Genomic DNA, 16,946 nt, shown 5'->3' on the forward strand with positions numbered 1-16,946 from the left:
AGGGCTTTCAGATTCCAACTGTAAGACAGGGATACATGCCAGGAATGTACACAGCAGGCATTGATAGCCTACCTGATCTATCACGAGTGTGTTTCAAAGATTTGTAAACCCACAGGAATTGTAGACTTCTGGGATCTGAAGGAAATGTTGCAGGTTTGTGACTGATTTTTCCTTGCACTTAAAGCTTGGGGGTGTATTACTATTGTTTTGATGGAGGTGAGAAAAGTGAACTTCAGATGTCTGAAACATCCCTCCTCCTCCTCCTCAGTCTGAGAGCAAAAGCAAAGCAAAAACAAATGAGATTTAGCACATACACCCACCAGAGAGGACTACAGCCAGCTTTTCATTCCTCTGATTGTCTGCCTCCAAATTCTACCCTCCTTCTGGAGAAGTGAATTGTTACTTACATGAGAGTGAGACACGGTGAAGATTTATTTAGGTATAATTACAAAACACTCTGCGATCCCGAGATAACAAGTGTGCTAAAACTGAATCCAAAGTCCTTTGAAGCCCAGAAGGATATCTCTAATTTATGGGACAATGGAGCAAGCCCATATATACTGCAAAATTACTACTGAACTTTACAGAGTAAATGGCTGTGGCAAAGGATAACTCAGGGTGTGCACAGCACTGTGAAACCAGAATTAATTATCCTTTCATGTGCCTTTGCATTGTATTATTTCAAAGATATATTCCTGTTATCCCTGTCTAAGTTATAGGCTGTTAAATTATCAGCACAGAGACTGCAACAACTGCAAACAAACCAGGAACAATGGTTTGATCTTCCCTGTCTGTGAGAGCAGGGCAAATGGCACAGGCTGTTTTTCAGTGCTGAGTTGAACATAACACATATAACATGTGACAGCAGCCCCAATCAAATCACTATAGCACAGAGACAATGCTCCCCCAGTGTCAGGCTCTGCGTGCTGAGAGCAACTTTCCATTAATTTCCCTCATTCGTGAGGGAGATGCTAGAGCAGTTGTGGAGGTGTCCAAAAGCTTTGTAGTAAATGAAAAATTCTCTGGTGTGCTTCATTTAACATGCTCCTCCCAGGAAGCACAAACAGAGAGAGTTTGAGAGCTTATTTCTTTAAAGGACAGACAGACAGACAGACACGTTCTGTTCCTCAGTGTTGTCAGCACTCTCCATTTACTCACAAATGAACACACACAATAGATCGGGTTGTCCTAACAGGGACACGAGAATTTTTATTTCAGGAATTTTGATTTCAAGGATTTTGATTTCAAGGACTTTCATTTCAAGGATTTTCATTTCAACTCCACGTGCAGCTCCCCTGCGGAGGTACTGACCAAAAAAGTGGGAAGTTTTAAAGAAAATATTGTTATGAGTGAATTTTCTATTTAACAGGGTTAATTCCCATTAGCTGCTGCCATGCCAGGCACTGGGCATGAGTGGAGGGAGCTTTCCTGTTTCAGGCAGACCTGAACCTCTGCAGCTCAGGCTTTGGGCTCCTTCCTCCAGACACAGCTTGCCCTGGGCAGTGACTCCACTCATGGCCAAAGCTGAGATTTGATGGACCTGATTCTTGTTTACTCTGCTACAGATAACAGTGTACTTTAATCTTTGCATTTACTTATATATAATACAGTGATTATTGATTATGCAGTGTATTATCATTATTATTCTAGCAGCTATAATACAGTAGTTCAATTTTATAAAACATATAATCCTAAAAAAAGAGCCCAGCAGTGTAAGAAATCCGGTCACAGAAATCTGGGGGAAATGAAAGGATTCATATCAATATAAACTCTTCTGCACTTGGGTTTCACTGATTATTGCATCCATTCCAGCTTTTCTATCTATGGGAGTGCCACTGCCTTCTTAGGGAATATAAAGGATTAATTGCATTGTATAGAATGATTCTCTGGGTATGAATAAAATTATTTTGTTGCTCAACACAGAAATATTGTTCAAAGTGTGTTTGTTCTAGTGAAAAAAACCCCATATTTCTGAATAACAGCTATAACAGAATGATAGTCTCTTTTAATAGGAGACCTGTTCTTCAACAGGAAGGCTTTCCTCTTATCAACATCTTTTCATAAAGTTTTATTTTCATATTAGGAAGATGTCATTGCTGCTATTAAACAAGGTTTATGGGCTAAGGGTTGGAGTAAAGTAAGACAGAACTTGATTAACTGATGGCAAAATTGAAGTTCTTGATGTAGATTTCGCAATACATTGGAAATAAAAAGCTCACAGTCCCCTATCATCATTTGTCAGCAAGTGATTTCTTATATTTTTCATCCTTATTGATGTATTTCATCGAGTTTACAATGTTATATTGACCTTATCCTGGTTCTAGTCATCAATTTCTATCTTTAGGATATTTAAGGATAGTAAATCTTTAAAGTTATTGCAGTAGACCTTTCTCTTCAGAGGATTTATTATTTTCTCCTAGAGGAATGAGATTTTTAATGACCCACATTTTAAATTATTTCTCACTTATAGGCAGTTTTGACCATATAGGAATAAAAATGAAGTACAGGTCTCCTCCTAGATCCCATGAGGAGAGCAATAATACCTGACTATTTATGGCATTACTGCTTGCATTCACTTAAAGTGTGAGAATATGCCAAAGAAATTGCATTTGATTTCTCATTAAGTTCCATAAATTTTAGCATGTTTTATTTCACCTTGTTGGGACTCATTCTCAGATTTGGTTTTGGTTTGTTTTATTTGCAGCTCTGTATTGATATTTGGGAATAGGAAAAGTTGGCTGTCAGGTATGTTTTTATGGGTCATAACAGGGGGTGAATTAGAATTATCTTTTTTACCAATGAGATAACTTTTGGGCTCATATGAAAAGCTGCAGATACTTTCAATTTTTACCAGCAGCTAACACTTCATTAGCTCGGCTCTTGCATTCTGTGGGTTCTCGGGCTGTGTTGTCCCAGCTGCAAAAGGAAGTTTGTCATTGAATTAGAGATATAAAGCAGAAAAGGATTTATTTAACTTACAGAGTTACCAAGCCAGAAAGTAGCAGGCTTCCAAACTGAAATATTATCTGTACTTTTAGGGCACTATAAGCACAAAGCAGTGAAGTTGAGGAATTCGGACACTGAACAGTCCAGAGGATGCTCTCACAGGAACTCAGCTGGTTTGGATTTTTCAAAGCTACCCTCTTCACTTGCAATACTATATAGATAACATATAGCTGCTTTTATGGCTGCTATAGTGAGGCTTCTGAGGCTCCTGTCATATCCATCTACATCAGCATTAGAGCTCCTGGACTGGGCATTTCTTTTCCAGCCTCTTTAAGTGCTTTTTGGACATCTTGCAAAAGGGAGTTTAGAAGGAGAGCACCACCTCTGCAGCAGAGTCCTGTCAGTGTCAAAATGTTTTCCTGACTGCTCACAGACTTCCCTGTGCAGCAGGGAATCCTGAAAATATGATACAGAAGCACAGGCACTTATAAGTCAAGGTTTATTTTTTTCCTTTTAAAAATGATGGAAAATTTTACTCAGAATGCTTTTTTCAGTCGGTTCTTTAATGGAATTTTATAAGCATAAGAGGATCATGTGTATTGGCTATCAGTGGGTGTAAGTGTACAGATACTGCTCACTAGATCAGTCTCTCAAGGCTGTGAACACTTAAACCCAAGCTCACTCAAGACCAAAACCCAAACTTTAACTCCCACAGCACTCAAAGTGCAATAGCCAGAACATGAAAGCTTAACTAGTGAGTTCAGAACATCTGTGTTTGCAATTGAATGGTGCAATGCCATTTCCAGGTAATTCTGAACACCCATCAGTACATACTCAACATTTGGATCCTACACCCGAGACAGGGGTAAAAAACAAACTACTATAGCAACAAAAGAATGCTCTAAGACAAGCCACTCTAAGTCCTACCACTCTCCTACAACTGTTACCACCATCTTCTAAGCAATTCTGGAACCCCAGCTGTTCAGAGAAACAAATCCTTATGCACCCCTGACCTTACTCATGGCCACTTTGGGATCTGTAAAGAGTTCCTCTGTGGGAAATGGAAACACAGAAACTTCCACAGACACAGGAAGGTTTGATTTGCAGCCTTAAAAGAAGCTTGGATTGATTGAAAAATAAAGTACACAGACATTAAGCAGAAAAACTATGAACTTATGTTTCTATAGTTATCAGTAAGAATATACCTTAAATAAGTGAGAAACTGAATTGATAAGATGGTGAAGGGTTTATAATGTAGGAGTGTGGTTGTATAGAGGAAGCTAAGAGTTTAGAATTTATAACAGAAGCATATGTGTGTGTGTGTGATAGCAGCCCATTGGATAAAAGTATGCACATTGCAGCACAAGTAAGTAAAGGTGATAGGTTAGAAAAGCAAAATAAACTTTGTGGCAATTGTCCATTGGATTAGAAAGTTCTATATTGTCTTGTAACCAAGAACTTGTGACCATTCTGAGCTATGGCTGACTGCTCGCTCTCTTAAATTTCACAGCCTGACTGACGTTTATCTGAGCAATAAATCGTTTTTAGCCTGACTGTGGTCCCATCCTTTCATTAAAAGCAGTGATAATAATATTCCTGCTTACCAACTTCCTAGCCCAGTGTGTCCCAGGCAGAGCTTCAGCTCCTGCTGAGGCAGCAGAGGTGGAGAAGGGGCAGCTGAGGATGGGCTGGGGTAAGAGGGTGAGGGCCCCTTCATAGGGCTTCAACACATGTGAGGGTTAAAAAGGAGACAGAGAAACAAACCAAAGACACAAACATTTGATGTTGGACAAGAGCCTATTTTAAATTAATTAAAAATTGTTTTTAACACCCCAGAGAAATAGCTGAGCCATGAACAGCCACGTGTCAAATATGAAGTTTGCTTGCAGAGCTGACCTTGGCAGCAAAGCAGCAGAGGCCTGAGAGACGATACCAGTTCTGCATCCAATTGCTGAGAGACTGAAAACAAAAGCAAAGCAATGTTACAAGAAAGCTGTCCTCTTCCTCCTCATTTGCAAAGGATTTGAAACAGCCCTCCTCTGAAACCAAGCTGCAAACATATATTCTTACCCCCATTAGAAACATGGCACATTTTTGCAACAGGATTTATCATCTTGGACCGTGCTGAGTGTGAACCAGAACAGTCTCCAAAATAAAATTACTAATTCCATCTATAGATGCTTCAGACCATACTATTTAAATCGTTCAGTCTAAAAATTTCCTGGATCTCACAAAGAATATTAAACTTCATTTGGCCACATATTGAAACAGTAAAAAATGTTTTGAAACAACCAAAATAGTGTAGATAGGTAAGGTATGGTTCTGTTCTTTTGTCTAGACAAAAATCAAATGTATTTGCAACAAATGTAGATTTTAAAAAATAAAACAAATCTATGTCCTCATACAATATACCTTGCAGTGTCTTACAAATATAATTTAATTATATTCAAACCTATAGTCATTGTAGAAAATAGAGAAACAGATAACACACTTTCCTGAGATACTTATTCCTGCTATAAAAAGAAATTAAAATACCATATGCAAAATTCCTGGCTGGTGTGGTGTCTGTATTTCAAGCACTTGCTATGACAGATTTTGGGGTTAAATTACCCTATTAATTTTATAACCTCCTTTGCCAAAATACAGCATGAATATCAATATATACTGCCACATTTTCCTCATTAATCTTTCAGCACAAGCAAGCCATTGATGAGGCACAGTGAGAACTTAACCTAGCACAAGCTGGTGGCTCCCAAGCACAAGATGTGACCTAGCTGGAACAGGCAGGGCCATTTGATACCAAATTCCAGGGAGATAACACTGACCCAGAAGCCTGCACACAAGAATGGTATTTTTAGTTGCAGACCAAGAAGCTGGAGGCTCAGAGTGACCTTGCAGCTCTCTCTGATGCCGTGGCACAGGCAGCAGCTTCACCAGAACATCTTCTCCCAGCAGCTGGACCAAGCAGGCTGAGCCAAGGGGGGAGAAAATACAGGAGGATGGAAAATTGCCCAGTGTTCAGGCACATTGGTACTGCCTTTGCTGTTCTTTTGAAATGTTGTTTATTTTCCTGTATCAGTTTAGTATGAAACGTTCTAGGAAAATGATGTCCTTAATTTAAGCACAAAACAGAAAGAAACTGAACACAGAGTCTGCCTGAAGTGAGGGAAATGTGCTGGAGGGATAGAGATTTTTCTTTCTATATGCACTGAGTAGTTGAGAAATCACCAGCTAGATGTGATAACTCAATCTGCAGTATCAAGAAGTCTCCTCATCATTTAAAAGTTCTATCACTTTATTAATAACTTTATTCATTATATGCAGATACATGAATACATTTACAGGCTTCAAAATCAGGCTCCCCTTGTGATAAACACTCAATATTCATTCTCACTCCTATTATTTTCCTTTGTCAAGTGCTGTGCTACAAGGGCAGAGATGACACAAACTGCAACAACCTGTTTATAGTCAAATAGAAGGAAATGTAAGGGATCCCATTTTACAGATATTATCTGAAGCAGAGAGTGTGTAATTTGACAAATTACACAGAAAGCACAAGGAAAAGGTGTAAATAAATGGCAGTTCTGCTGAATTCTGGTTGAGTCTATGCAGCCTTCCCCAGCTGATAACAGCTGGGTTTGTACTGGCAGCTGGAAGCAAAACATCTTGCCCACTAAGAAATTATCAGGAGTCATGAGCTGATTTCTTATCAGAAATTCAATATGGATAAACCATTTGTTATTGCTAATGTTATTTGTGTCATCATGGCTCCCAGAGAACAAAAATCCCATGACACTGAGATCATGGGAAAGATTGAAAATAACTCCCTTCATCAGTGAATCACAAAACTGGAATCTACAAAGTGTCTTTGAGGGGAACCCATTTCATATTTAAGTTGTAAGAAAGTTCTCTCAGAAAAAAAAAATTGATATCTAAAACAGAATCTTTGGCAAAATTGTTATATATATATATATATTTACTTAATAACTGAGTATATAATTAATGATTTTATATAATATATAATTACCATATTGTGTAAGTATCACAATTATGCAATATAGCTAGAAAATAATAAATGACAACATTTTTAGTTTTGTTGTAACTGAGCCCTTAAGGTGTACTTAGATTAATCTTTTTTTTTTTTTTTTTCTCAGTGAGACCTAATGACTTTACAAAAGTGAAGATTGGGATTCTTCAGAGCCTGAAGTATCAAATAAAACCATTAAATGCTGAAAGTTTGAAAATGAAGCTGCAGCAGTTAGTGGTGCTGATTTCATTATTTCAATGTTTCTGGCCAAATAGAAGAGTAGCTATGAAGGCAAGCACCACTGGGACAAAGACAGTCTCTGCTTTTTCTTCTAAAAATCATAGAAATATCAACAGGCAAAGTTCTCCTGTTGGCCTACTCCAAGGCAGAAAAATAACTGCAAAATAAATGCAGCAATAGTTGTGGGGTCAGTATTTGGTTATTTTTGCTTAACATTTCCCCTTTATTTCTTCCTCCTCATTAAAAAAAAAAAAAATGGAGCAAACTGGAGGCTGCTGTATGGATCAGATGATTTTCATGCTGGTACCTGACTCCCAGCATTGCCTCACCACTTGGAACACTGCTGATTGCTTATAAAGGAAAAATAAATCTATTTTTCTGCAAGAGTCCCTTCACACAATGTAGGCACTCTACTGCAAATGTAAATCTTGCATCAAACACTTGCTTGAGCAATCTCAGCATGAATCACCAGCTGCAGGGGATTATCTCCATCAGAATATGTGCGAGGGAAGAAGAGGCCATTTCTTAATGGAGCTGAATATGTAACATAAATCTTTGTCTGTAATGAAAAATTTACTTTATAATTCAAATCAACTCAGTTCTACTGGAAAAGAAGCTTTTCATGAGAAAGGTCTGCAGGTGTATCAAAAATCACTTAAATCTGGGAACTAACTGCATTTATTTCCATCATGTCAGTTAAAAGTATCACAAAATAAGCAAGATCATTTATTTTTTAATTATTGTGCAAGTACTTTTCAATGACAGCAGGTTTGCTCATTCTAGATCGTAAATAAATCTGAGTAAACTCACAGTTCCAAGCTTCTGATATTGAAAAAAAAAAAAAATCGTAGCAGAAAGATGAGTGGAACATTCCACATGGAAAACAGGTAACTTTGGAAAGGAGACAAGGTTTTATGGCTCAGGACTGCTGAGCGTGTGACCTCCCTGAGGAGATTACCCAGTAGTGAAGCCCCTCTGCCAAAACCATCTGTCCTCAGCCTCAGTGTACTTTGTCCTGGACACTCTGAGCTGCTTTTCTGAGAGGATGCAGCTCTTTAGCCATAGTGCAGATAGTGATGCTCTGCCAATATTAAAGAGATTAAAACTTGCTGATGGCTTTGAAGATTAAGATCTGACCCTCAAATTGGCAGACACAGTAGACCTGAAGCTAAAAAGATCAGACACAAAATAACTGCAGCTCTTAATCCCCCTGGAAATAAGACATTGCATTCTTCAGCAGCAAACCCTGGTATTGTCTTCACCTTTGGACGTCCACAGTAACTGATGGGCTGCTGCAGTCAGGATCTCTTCTGGCAGGATACCAGGAAATGGGATAGAGATTAAGGATGAGCTTTGGCCATGCTGCTTCTGAACTTAATAAATTGGCTGATATTTCTGAGCACATCAACATCTGGATGGAAGGAAGAAAATATATTCTAACTGCACAGATAGCTCCGGGAGGCAGCTACTGTTAGTTTGGCACAGCACACCATTAATCTGAATAACTGGTTCTTCATTCAAGCATTAAATACTGTGGAATTTTTGATGCTGAATCCTTCTGTGGAAAATTACATATCCAAACAATTATACTTGATGTATAGTTGGTATCACTCCATTTTCCCCAAGTGGTATCATGTAACTACTGAAGCAGGATTTGTGTCCAGGGCAACTTGGCAGGAAAGGAATTCTTGCTCCTTACTGATCTCACAATGCTTTAGATAGGGCCTGCTGGTTTTGGCTGGGGTAGAGTTAATTTTCTTCCCAGTGGCTGGTGTGGGGCTGTGTTTTGGATTTGTGCTGGAAACTGTTGATAACAGAGAGATGTTTTTGTTATTGCTGAGCAGGGCTAGCACAGAGCCAAGGCTGTGTGGTGCTTGGTGCCTGCCTGGGTTTAAACCATGACAGAGCAAGTGCCTGACTCCCATGTAGCACTGAGTGGCCAAATTGTTCATGAGCCTGTTCCACTTTGTGCTGTAAATGGCTTTTCTGCATCAATGGTTAGAAATTCCATCAAAACTTTGAGTATTTTCATACAGTTTCTATCCTGTGCCACAGGAAAGTCTTGCCCTTTCTTTGCATCGTTGCTCTCTGTGTCTTAATAATATCCAGTTAATCCAGCAGCAGAAATATTTGCAAGCCTTACTATTTCCTTAGAATGATTTTTGTCTAAAAACAGGAGGATGAAATAGCGTGATAAATGAGGAGGCTTCCAGTACACACTGTCATCTTTAGGCTCCTATTGCTTCCATGAAATTCATGGTGGACTCATTCCTCTGAAGGAAACTTCTGATTTGCATTAATAAATATATGCTTCTTTGGCAGTCAGAAGCCACTCCAGCTGATTGCAGATTGTCATGTTCTGGAGCCCAAATGTGACAGGTTTGTTGTATGTGTAAAAGTAATTCAGAGAGGTGGGAATCCCCTGTCCCTGGGAGTGGCAATATTCTCTGTAAAACACAATAGAGCAGTCAAGCCACATATGGCTGCTGGGGTTGGATTGCAGCAGGTTTGGTTTCTGCTTTTATTGCACCATCTTTTCTTCAGCTAACTGTCTTTTATGGGAGTAAATCTATGTGATTTATGTGTATGAGGAAATAATTTATGTGTTTTGAGGAAATTTATGTGAGTAAATCTGAGCGTTTGATTCTAGCTAATAAAGATTGTGGAAATAGAAGTAAGTGCCCAATCTACTTCCTCTAAGATATGACTTAACAAATGCTCAGTGGATTAACTGGAAACAAGTGGTAATTTCAGTTGCCACTAGCAATAGACTTGATTTTTTTTAGTCACTGCTCAATAATCATATCCAAGACCCTTATTTATTTTATAAGTTGATAAAAATATGGAATACCATACATAATTTTCCAAATTATTAGGAATTATTTTAATTAATTCAATTCTAATTTTAATTAGAAATCATTTAACTGCCAGGAGCAGTTACATGTCAATTGGAAGCACCTAATGCACGTGGAATTTCTGTGGAAGGGATAATAGCATAGAAACTTCCTTCAGTCCTGGGTGGAGTATAATGCAATAAAATCTTTTGGTAGAGTAATACATTTGTGATGAAATTACAAACATTACTGTCAAATCTCCACTCAGAGGAGGTATCAGAGCAGCAAGAGCAGCACTGCAAGACCCCACATTTCCCCGCAGTGCCCCAGGAATTACTTTAGTCTGTTTCTTTGCCTTTCTGTCTTAACTCTCAGCTGAGATCGGCCACAAAACACCCAGATAAAATGAGGGAGGTGAACAAAAAAAGGCTCGCTGACTCACTGAACAAATGCCACTCAATCAGAGAGGTCAGGTTGTGCAATCGCTGCTAATGGCCCGTTCTTCTCAGCCCATTTGCCTCCTCCTCGGAGCTGATGGAAGAAGCTGCTGGCAGGTTGTTGGGAGGCTGCTTCAGAACCCTGAGCTTACATTCCCAACCGGCACCTGTGAAATGCAAAACCAACGAGAAGAGAAAAAAGGACCTGAGGGAAGACAAAAGTTGCATCCTGATGTTTCCTGTCTCTACTCTCGGGAGTGCGTCTATGTTGGTGGTTCAGGAAAAGCTGTTTAATGAGTAAAAGGGGTAAGCAGGTCACAAACACAGCGCTGGGAAAGCCACTGAATGACTAGAATGATTTTTTTTGGTATGATAATGCAGAAAGGATGGAGAAAAGCAGGCAAAAGACATTTGAGATGACCCTCCATGTGAAAATATCAAAGGAACATCAGAAACGCCCATGAAGACACGCCATTATATTGAATCGTTTGTGCCACAGAAACTGACCTCATCTTTTAAAGAAAGTGACTTTTGTTGCCTCCTTCTACTGAGTGTACTAACACTTGGATACCTGGCGGTGATACAAACCAGTCCAAATCTGAGCTAGGTCAGAGGGTGTGGCAAAACCCAGGAAAAACTAGGATTCATATCTCGTCCTCACTCCAGAGTTGTTCTTCTTGCAGAGTACTAAAAAAGGGATCCACAAACTTTTCTTCATCAGTCGTAACAGTGGCTGCCAATGGCAGATCTCATTTCATTTTGCATTTCTGTGCCACAGATGTATGTCCTACACTTCAGGAACTCTCACACTACACATGCAAAACATGGGCTGAAAAATCACTTTCCCCATCCTTCCCCATAATAGTGAGAAAAATCTGCTGTTTAACCAGAGAAAAATTTCCACTGCTGATTGATTCCTAGGTCTGCTTAGCTGATTATAATTCCCCAACCTACCCTTATGTGATTCACACCCATACATCTGCTCTAGCTTCAGCATATAATTGTTATTCCATACAGACAGCCCAGTATTTATTCAAACAAGGGTGCTCTTGTGCATTTCTCCTTTTTTAGCTTCTCTAAAGGGAGTAAATCGGTCACGATACATTACATTGTGTGTGTGTGTGTGTTTGTGTGTGGGAATAAAAAGTAATTTTATAGTCCTCTCAAAGGCAGCAGTTGATTACCAAGAGAGAATAAATAAAAGAAGTATGTTAAATGGAGTACTGTACATTTACATAAGAGACAGGGCATTGCAGCTTTCTCTAAAATACTGTGGATCATGGTTTCTGTTATTTTGCTTTCTATATTATAAAACAAGTATCTGCTCTCTTGCAGATCTGTTGCTACAGCACAAAAAATCTAGGCCATGACTCTGTGACACTGCAAATCTTTGACTCCAATGTTATCATTTTGTTCTGGGAGAAGCAAAGAAGATGCTGGTGGAAAAAGCAACTTGGTACTGCTTGGATTATCTTCATAAAAGAAGCTGAAATGAGTTTAAAAACATTTGTGCTCTGCCAGAGTCAGCTGATTTGGCTCTCAGGAGTCTGTATGAACTGTTGGTTCATGGGTTTTTTGGCTCGTGCCTGTGTTAGGACTTGGGAGAGTTCAATGAACCCAGATCTCAAAGCAAAAATATTTAACCTTCATTTTCTAGTGGAAATGGGGTTTAAAAGCTAACTTTAGTTTTCTGGAAAATATTTTAGAAGTAATTTTAGACTAGTTTAACTTGTTTTGAAAAAACAATCCAAATATAGACTTGAAGAATTGGAAGTTTGGCTTTTAGCTTAATGCATTATAAAAGTAGGGATCAACTTGTAAAACATTTTGCAACTACAAGCTTAATGCCAATCATGTGGCATCTGGATGTGGAATCTGAGCTACTTTCAGTGACATCTATTAAGATAAAAGCACAGCACTGGGGATTTTTTTGTAGAAGTATGAAGATTCTCAGCAAAGGAATTAATAGAGGTTTCATCTTGAAACCTTTGAGCTTCCTATCACTGATTTCCACGGTACTTGCAGTAAGATCAAGAGCCTATGAAAGCGTTATGTTTGTTTTTATCTACTCAATCTCATTATAGCTCTGAACAAACATCCAGTAACTGCGTTTCGCTTCAGTTTCACCTCCCTTTGAGTACTCGGCGTTTCGCAAATGGAATCAAACCAGCAGCTGCCACTCCTGAGCCCAAGAGACTCGGTGAATTGAAAGCTTGCACAGAAAGCCAAAACCCAGCTTTCATCTGACTCTTCTCTATTATCACCAACTTCTGCGGGAGAAAGGGGGCGAAGGGAACACATGAATTTAGTTCGCAAAGCATTTGCAAAGCAATAAGGATAACGTCCAGCAAACCGGCTGTGGCTCTCACGGAAGAGCTGATAAGAGGCAGAAAAGACAGAAAGACAGAAAGACCAGAAAAAGCCACGGGAGGTATCAAAGCCTGGTTAGGAGCCCCGGGGTAAAATCCTGAAGTCCTTCTGGAAGGCAGGGTTACTGCAGGTCCTACAGTGACCAAAATATTTCACTTCCAGCCATCCACTCAGCTGCAGTCAGCAGTGCTGCAAGTGCTGGGGATGTGACTGATAAGATGTTGATCTGACAGCTGTTTATTGGAACGTGTAGAATAAATCTATTTTTTTTTATCAGTGGATCTAATACATAACTTCAAAACGTTCTGTCCATGTATGTTAACTCTCACAAGAAGAAGGAAGGTTGTGCAGAGGATGAGATTCAATTGTGTTTGGCCTCTCCTGTGATGCTGTCATAGGAGGGCTTTGGCAAAATAACTGATAGCAGGTTTTGATCTTTCACGTTGGCACATATTTGTCTAATGATCTACAGATGGAAATCTCTGTAGCTCTTGCCAGCTGTAGTACTAGCCCATTTCCAGGTGTTGGGTAGATTTTTAATGGATATTTTCTTTTTTTTTTTTTTTTTTTTTTTTGACTGTTACACTAGAATGTAACATGCAGTTAAATTGCTCATATCATTTTGGTAGGTTACCAACCATTACTTTCCAAACTCTGTTCCCATTTCTCACTTCACACATGATTGCTTGTTCAGTGCCTCGAATAAGTGAGATACTAGAACCATATTTTTGATTCTAATGTTATATTCACATTAATTTTTTTAGGCATATTATTTATATAAAAATATAAAGCTGAAAATAGATGTGCTACTGTGAGATAGAGTTTTGCCTGCAACCTGTTTGCAGCTGTCAACTCTTAAGTGGTCACAATGTTCAAGGGATTTGCAGGAGCTGTAGAGTGATACTGGCTCTGCAAAATGACTTTTTTTCTTTGCCAGAAAAATTCCTTCCCAAAAGCCTGCGCTTGATAAAACTCCCACACAGGTCCTCTTTACTTTAGAAAATCAAGAGTGCCCCAGGTATCTCAGGGAAGGTCTCTGAGACGCCGGAATACACTGCTTCCTTTGGATTTACTGTCCTCTCAAAGATGTAAATCACGAGGACAAAAACCGAAGTAAAGACTAGTAATAAAACCGGGGTGGAGAGACAGATGATAAGATGGCAAGCAAAACTAGAGAATGTTATCCCGGCTGAACCAGAACTGGATATCTCTGCTCCAGTACTCTCAGAATGAATTCCTAGGATATGCTCCGGTGTTCAGAGCCAAGTACTCAGTTTCCATAGAAATGAGCACTTTGAGATAAGGCCTAAGATTAACTGCTTAATGACTTCTCCTTACGCGGCCCGATGCTTATGCCCTTAGAGTCAGGCTTTGTTGTTAAACTTCAAAGGCTCCTGATGGGTCTGAAGCTGCCTTGGGAACTTGTTGATTTCTCCCCGCTTCACGCTCAGCCAGCTGATGAACCGCTAAGTATAAGCAAAGAAGGTATTTTCACCCGGAATCAAGCAGTAGGGGTGTCCACAGGTTATTTCTTTTTCTAGTTTTACCAGGTCTGAGAGCCAGCCACTTCTAGCCCAAACCTAAACTGCTCTGTCATGTGAAGTTATTTATATACCTGTATTAAATGTTGCATAAAACCTGAGTCACAGCGACATTCACCTGCAAATAAGGTTCTTGTTTATAGCATCTGAAATGGCAGGTGACCCATTACTATTATAGACTGGGCTGGACAAGGCTGTGAGATGAACTAAAGCCTCCTTCCACCTTGCCAAGCTGTTCCTGTGTCATCATCAAGAAAACAAAGAAACATGAAATACACTTTTGGGAATCCTAGTCTGTATATTACTTATCACAGAGACATGGATGTGCAGCACCAAATGGGAAAGCGACACAAAAACCCAACTGGCAAATAATGTTATTGCACTAATGCATTTCCCAAATATTTGTATAAGCATCGTGAGTAAAGTTCTATTCAAGACTAATGAGGGTACCTCCTATCTTTTTGATTCACTCCACCATTAAATATTTTCAGTTCCTTGCAGGTATATAATTGTTATGCATCTTGGGAAAATAATCTTTGTTTCCCAAAATCTCAGTAATAATAAAAAAACCCTTTGCAAATCTTTGTCTTCTGTCTCCCTTGTGTAAAAGCATGGCCACCATCTTCTACCATCAGTGCTATTAATTTCTTTCAAAGTTTGATCATGGCAAAAGACCAAAAGCCCACAACTGTAGTTACTCCAAGCATAATACCACGAGCCAAATTAATCCATGATCTAATAGTGATGACATTGGTGGATTCAGTCCAGACACAAATGTAGCTTAAAGTTGTTTTGAAACGGAACATATTTTCAAATCTCAGAAGAGCAACAATATTTCTTTAAAAGTTGAGATTTTTATGGCCAGAGGATGAAGAGAATAATATGAATTGCTGTTTAGGCAAAGAAATTTTATAGAATCTAGTATTTTTTCCAAATAACACAAATACATGTCACATATGAGTAGTCTTTCTTACCTTTTCTTGATATCCTCTATTTTCAAGCTCTCCTATTTTTCTGGTATGCCCAAAAAGGGACACACAGTCTAGTACATAGTAATTTCCATTGTGAAAAAAAAAATATTTTTTCAAAATTGAATTATTGTGCAAGTAGTAGCAGAAAAACATTATTGTGTTCCTGGTCTCTGCGGTGCCAGACTTGCTCTCATAAACCAGCAAATATCACATTGCCTGGTGAAGAGAGGCTCACAGTTACAAACTAAGTGTTACTTATTAGAAATTAGAGTATTTTACACCACTAATATTATTGGTGCAAAAACTGCACTTGCAAGTGACTGCTAAAAAACAGAATCTGAAGAAAATCTGCAGGATTGTTCAAAAACTGATTTGAAAAGGTTTATCAACAAGCCTGACTGATGTTACCTGGATTAGCTTCTGTCTTTTCAGCAAAGCTTTTACCTCTGAAAAGAAGGAAAACTCCCAATGTCCTTTCTACGCCAGATCAATTCAAGTGTTCCTGGGATAGCAGGAATGTCTGCTATGGCTGATTTTCAGAGCCTCATGTTTGAATTAGTGTTTTAGAACAGCAAGCATAAACATCTTGCACTGTGAAAAGAAATCTTCCAAGTGAAAACATCAAAGCAGCCTACAATTATGAACCAGCTCAGCTAAAGCTTGTTCCTGTAAATTTGTCTTGCTGTTTCTTAAAGTACAGTAAGCTCACAGAGAGGTATTACAGTTGTGATGATCCTTAGAGAATAAGAATTTTGCTAAGCTGTTTCCTGGAAAGCAAGTAAATTGACAGGCAATTTTAATTCTCCTTGAGCAGAGCTTTACAGTTGGATTTGGTTTTATTATGAATTGAAATTCTTTTTGCAGAGGTAAATGTTTATTTAGCTAGCTGGAGATATCAAGTGGGTCCAATACGAGGCTGGAAAAGAAGCAGCAAAATAATATTATGTATTTTTTTACTTCACATTCCTTTATTTCCTCTAGCAACACTATGTTCTGAAGACATTTGGATAGAAACTGAGGAATCACTTCCTTTTCAGATCTCCTCTCTATTGGCCAAAACAACCAACTGTTATCTCTCAAAAGACAGAAAGGGACCTGAAGGCTGAGGAACAGAGAAGTCATTATGGCAGAGATAAAACAATTTAAAATATCCCTTATTGGTTTTATCATTCTAAGGCTGGTGCATGCTCTGAATGTGCTGGATCCCTGCCCTCCAGACAGATGGAAAGGCTCCTGACAATGTTAGGAACAACGTTCTCCTCATAAGAGCAAATTGTTTTGAGATCCTGGCACTAACATAGTGGTTAAAGAAGTGATCTTATATGTGACCTCACCAGAAGAGACAGGAAAAAAGGTACAAATGCAACTGTGAGGTACACAATTGACAAATCTCCCATTTCCCCTCCTGTCCAGCTTCCATTTCTCCTCCTAAACCACTTCTCCTCCTTGCTGCTGCCTCAAACTCCTCTTCACACTCTTCCCTATTCCTCTACATCCCATTTCCCTGACTAATCCCCTTGGCCTCTATCTCACAGATAAACTGTACTATCAAACTTGCACTAGCCCAGAAAAGGAAATGG

This window comes from Melospiza georgiana, chromosome 4 (genome assembly GCF_028018845.1).
Source record: "Melospiza georgiana isolate bMelGeo1 chromosome 4, bMelGeo1.pri, whole genome shotgun sequence".
Classification (NCBI taxonomy): domain Eukaryota; kingdom Metazoa; phylum Chordata; class Aves; order Passeriformes; family Passerellidae; genus Melospiza; species Melospiza georgiana.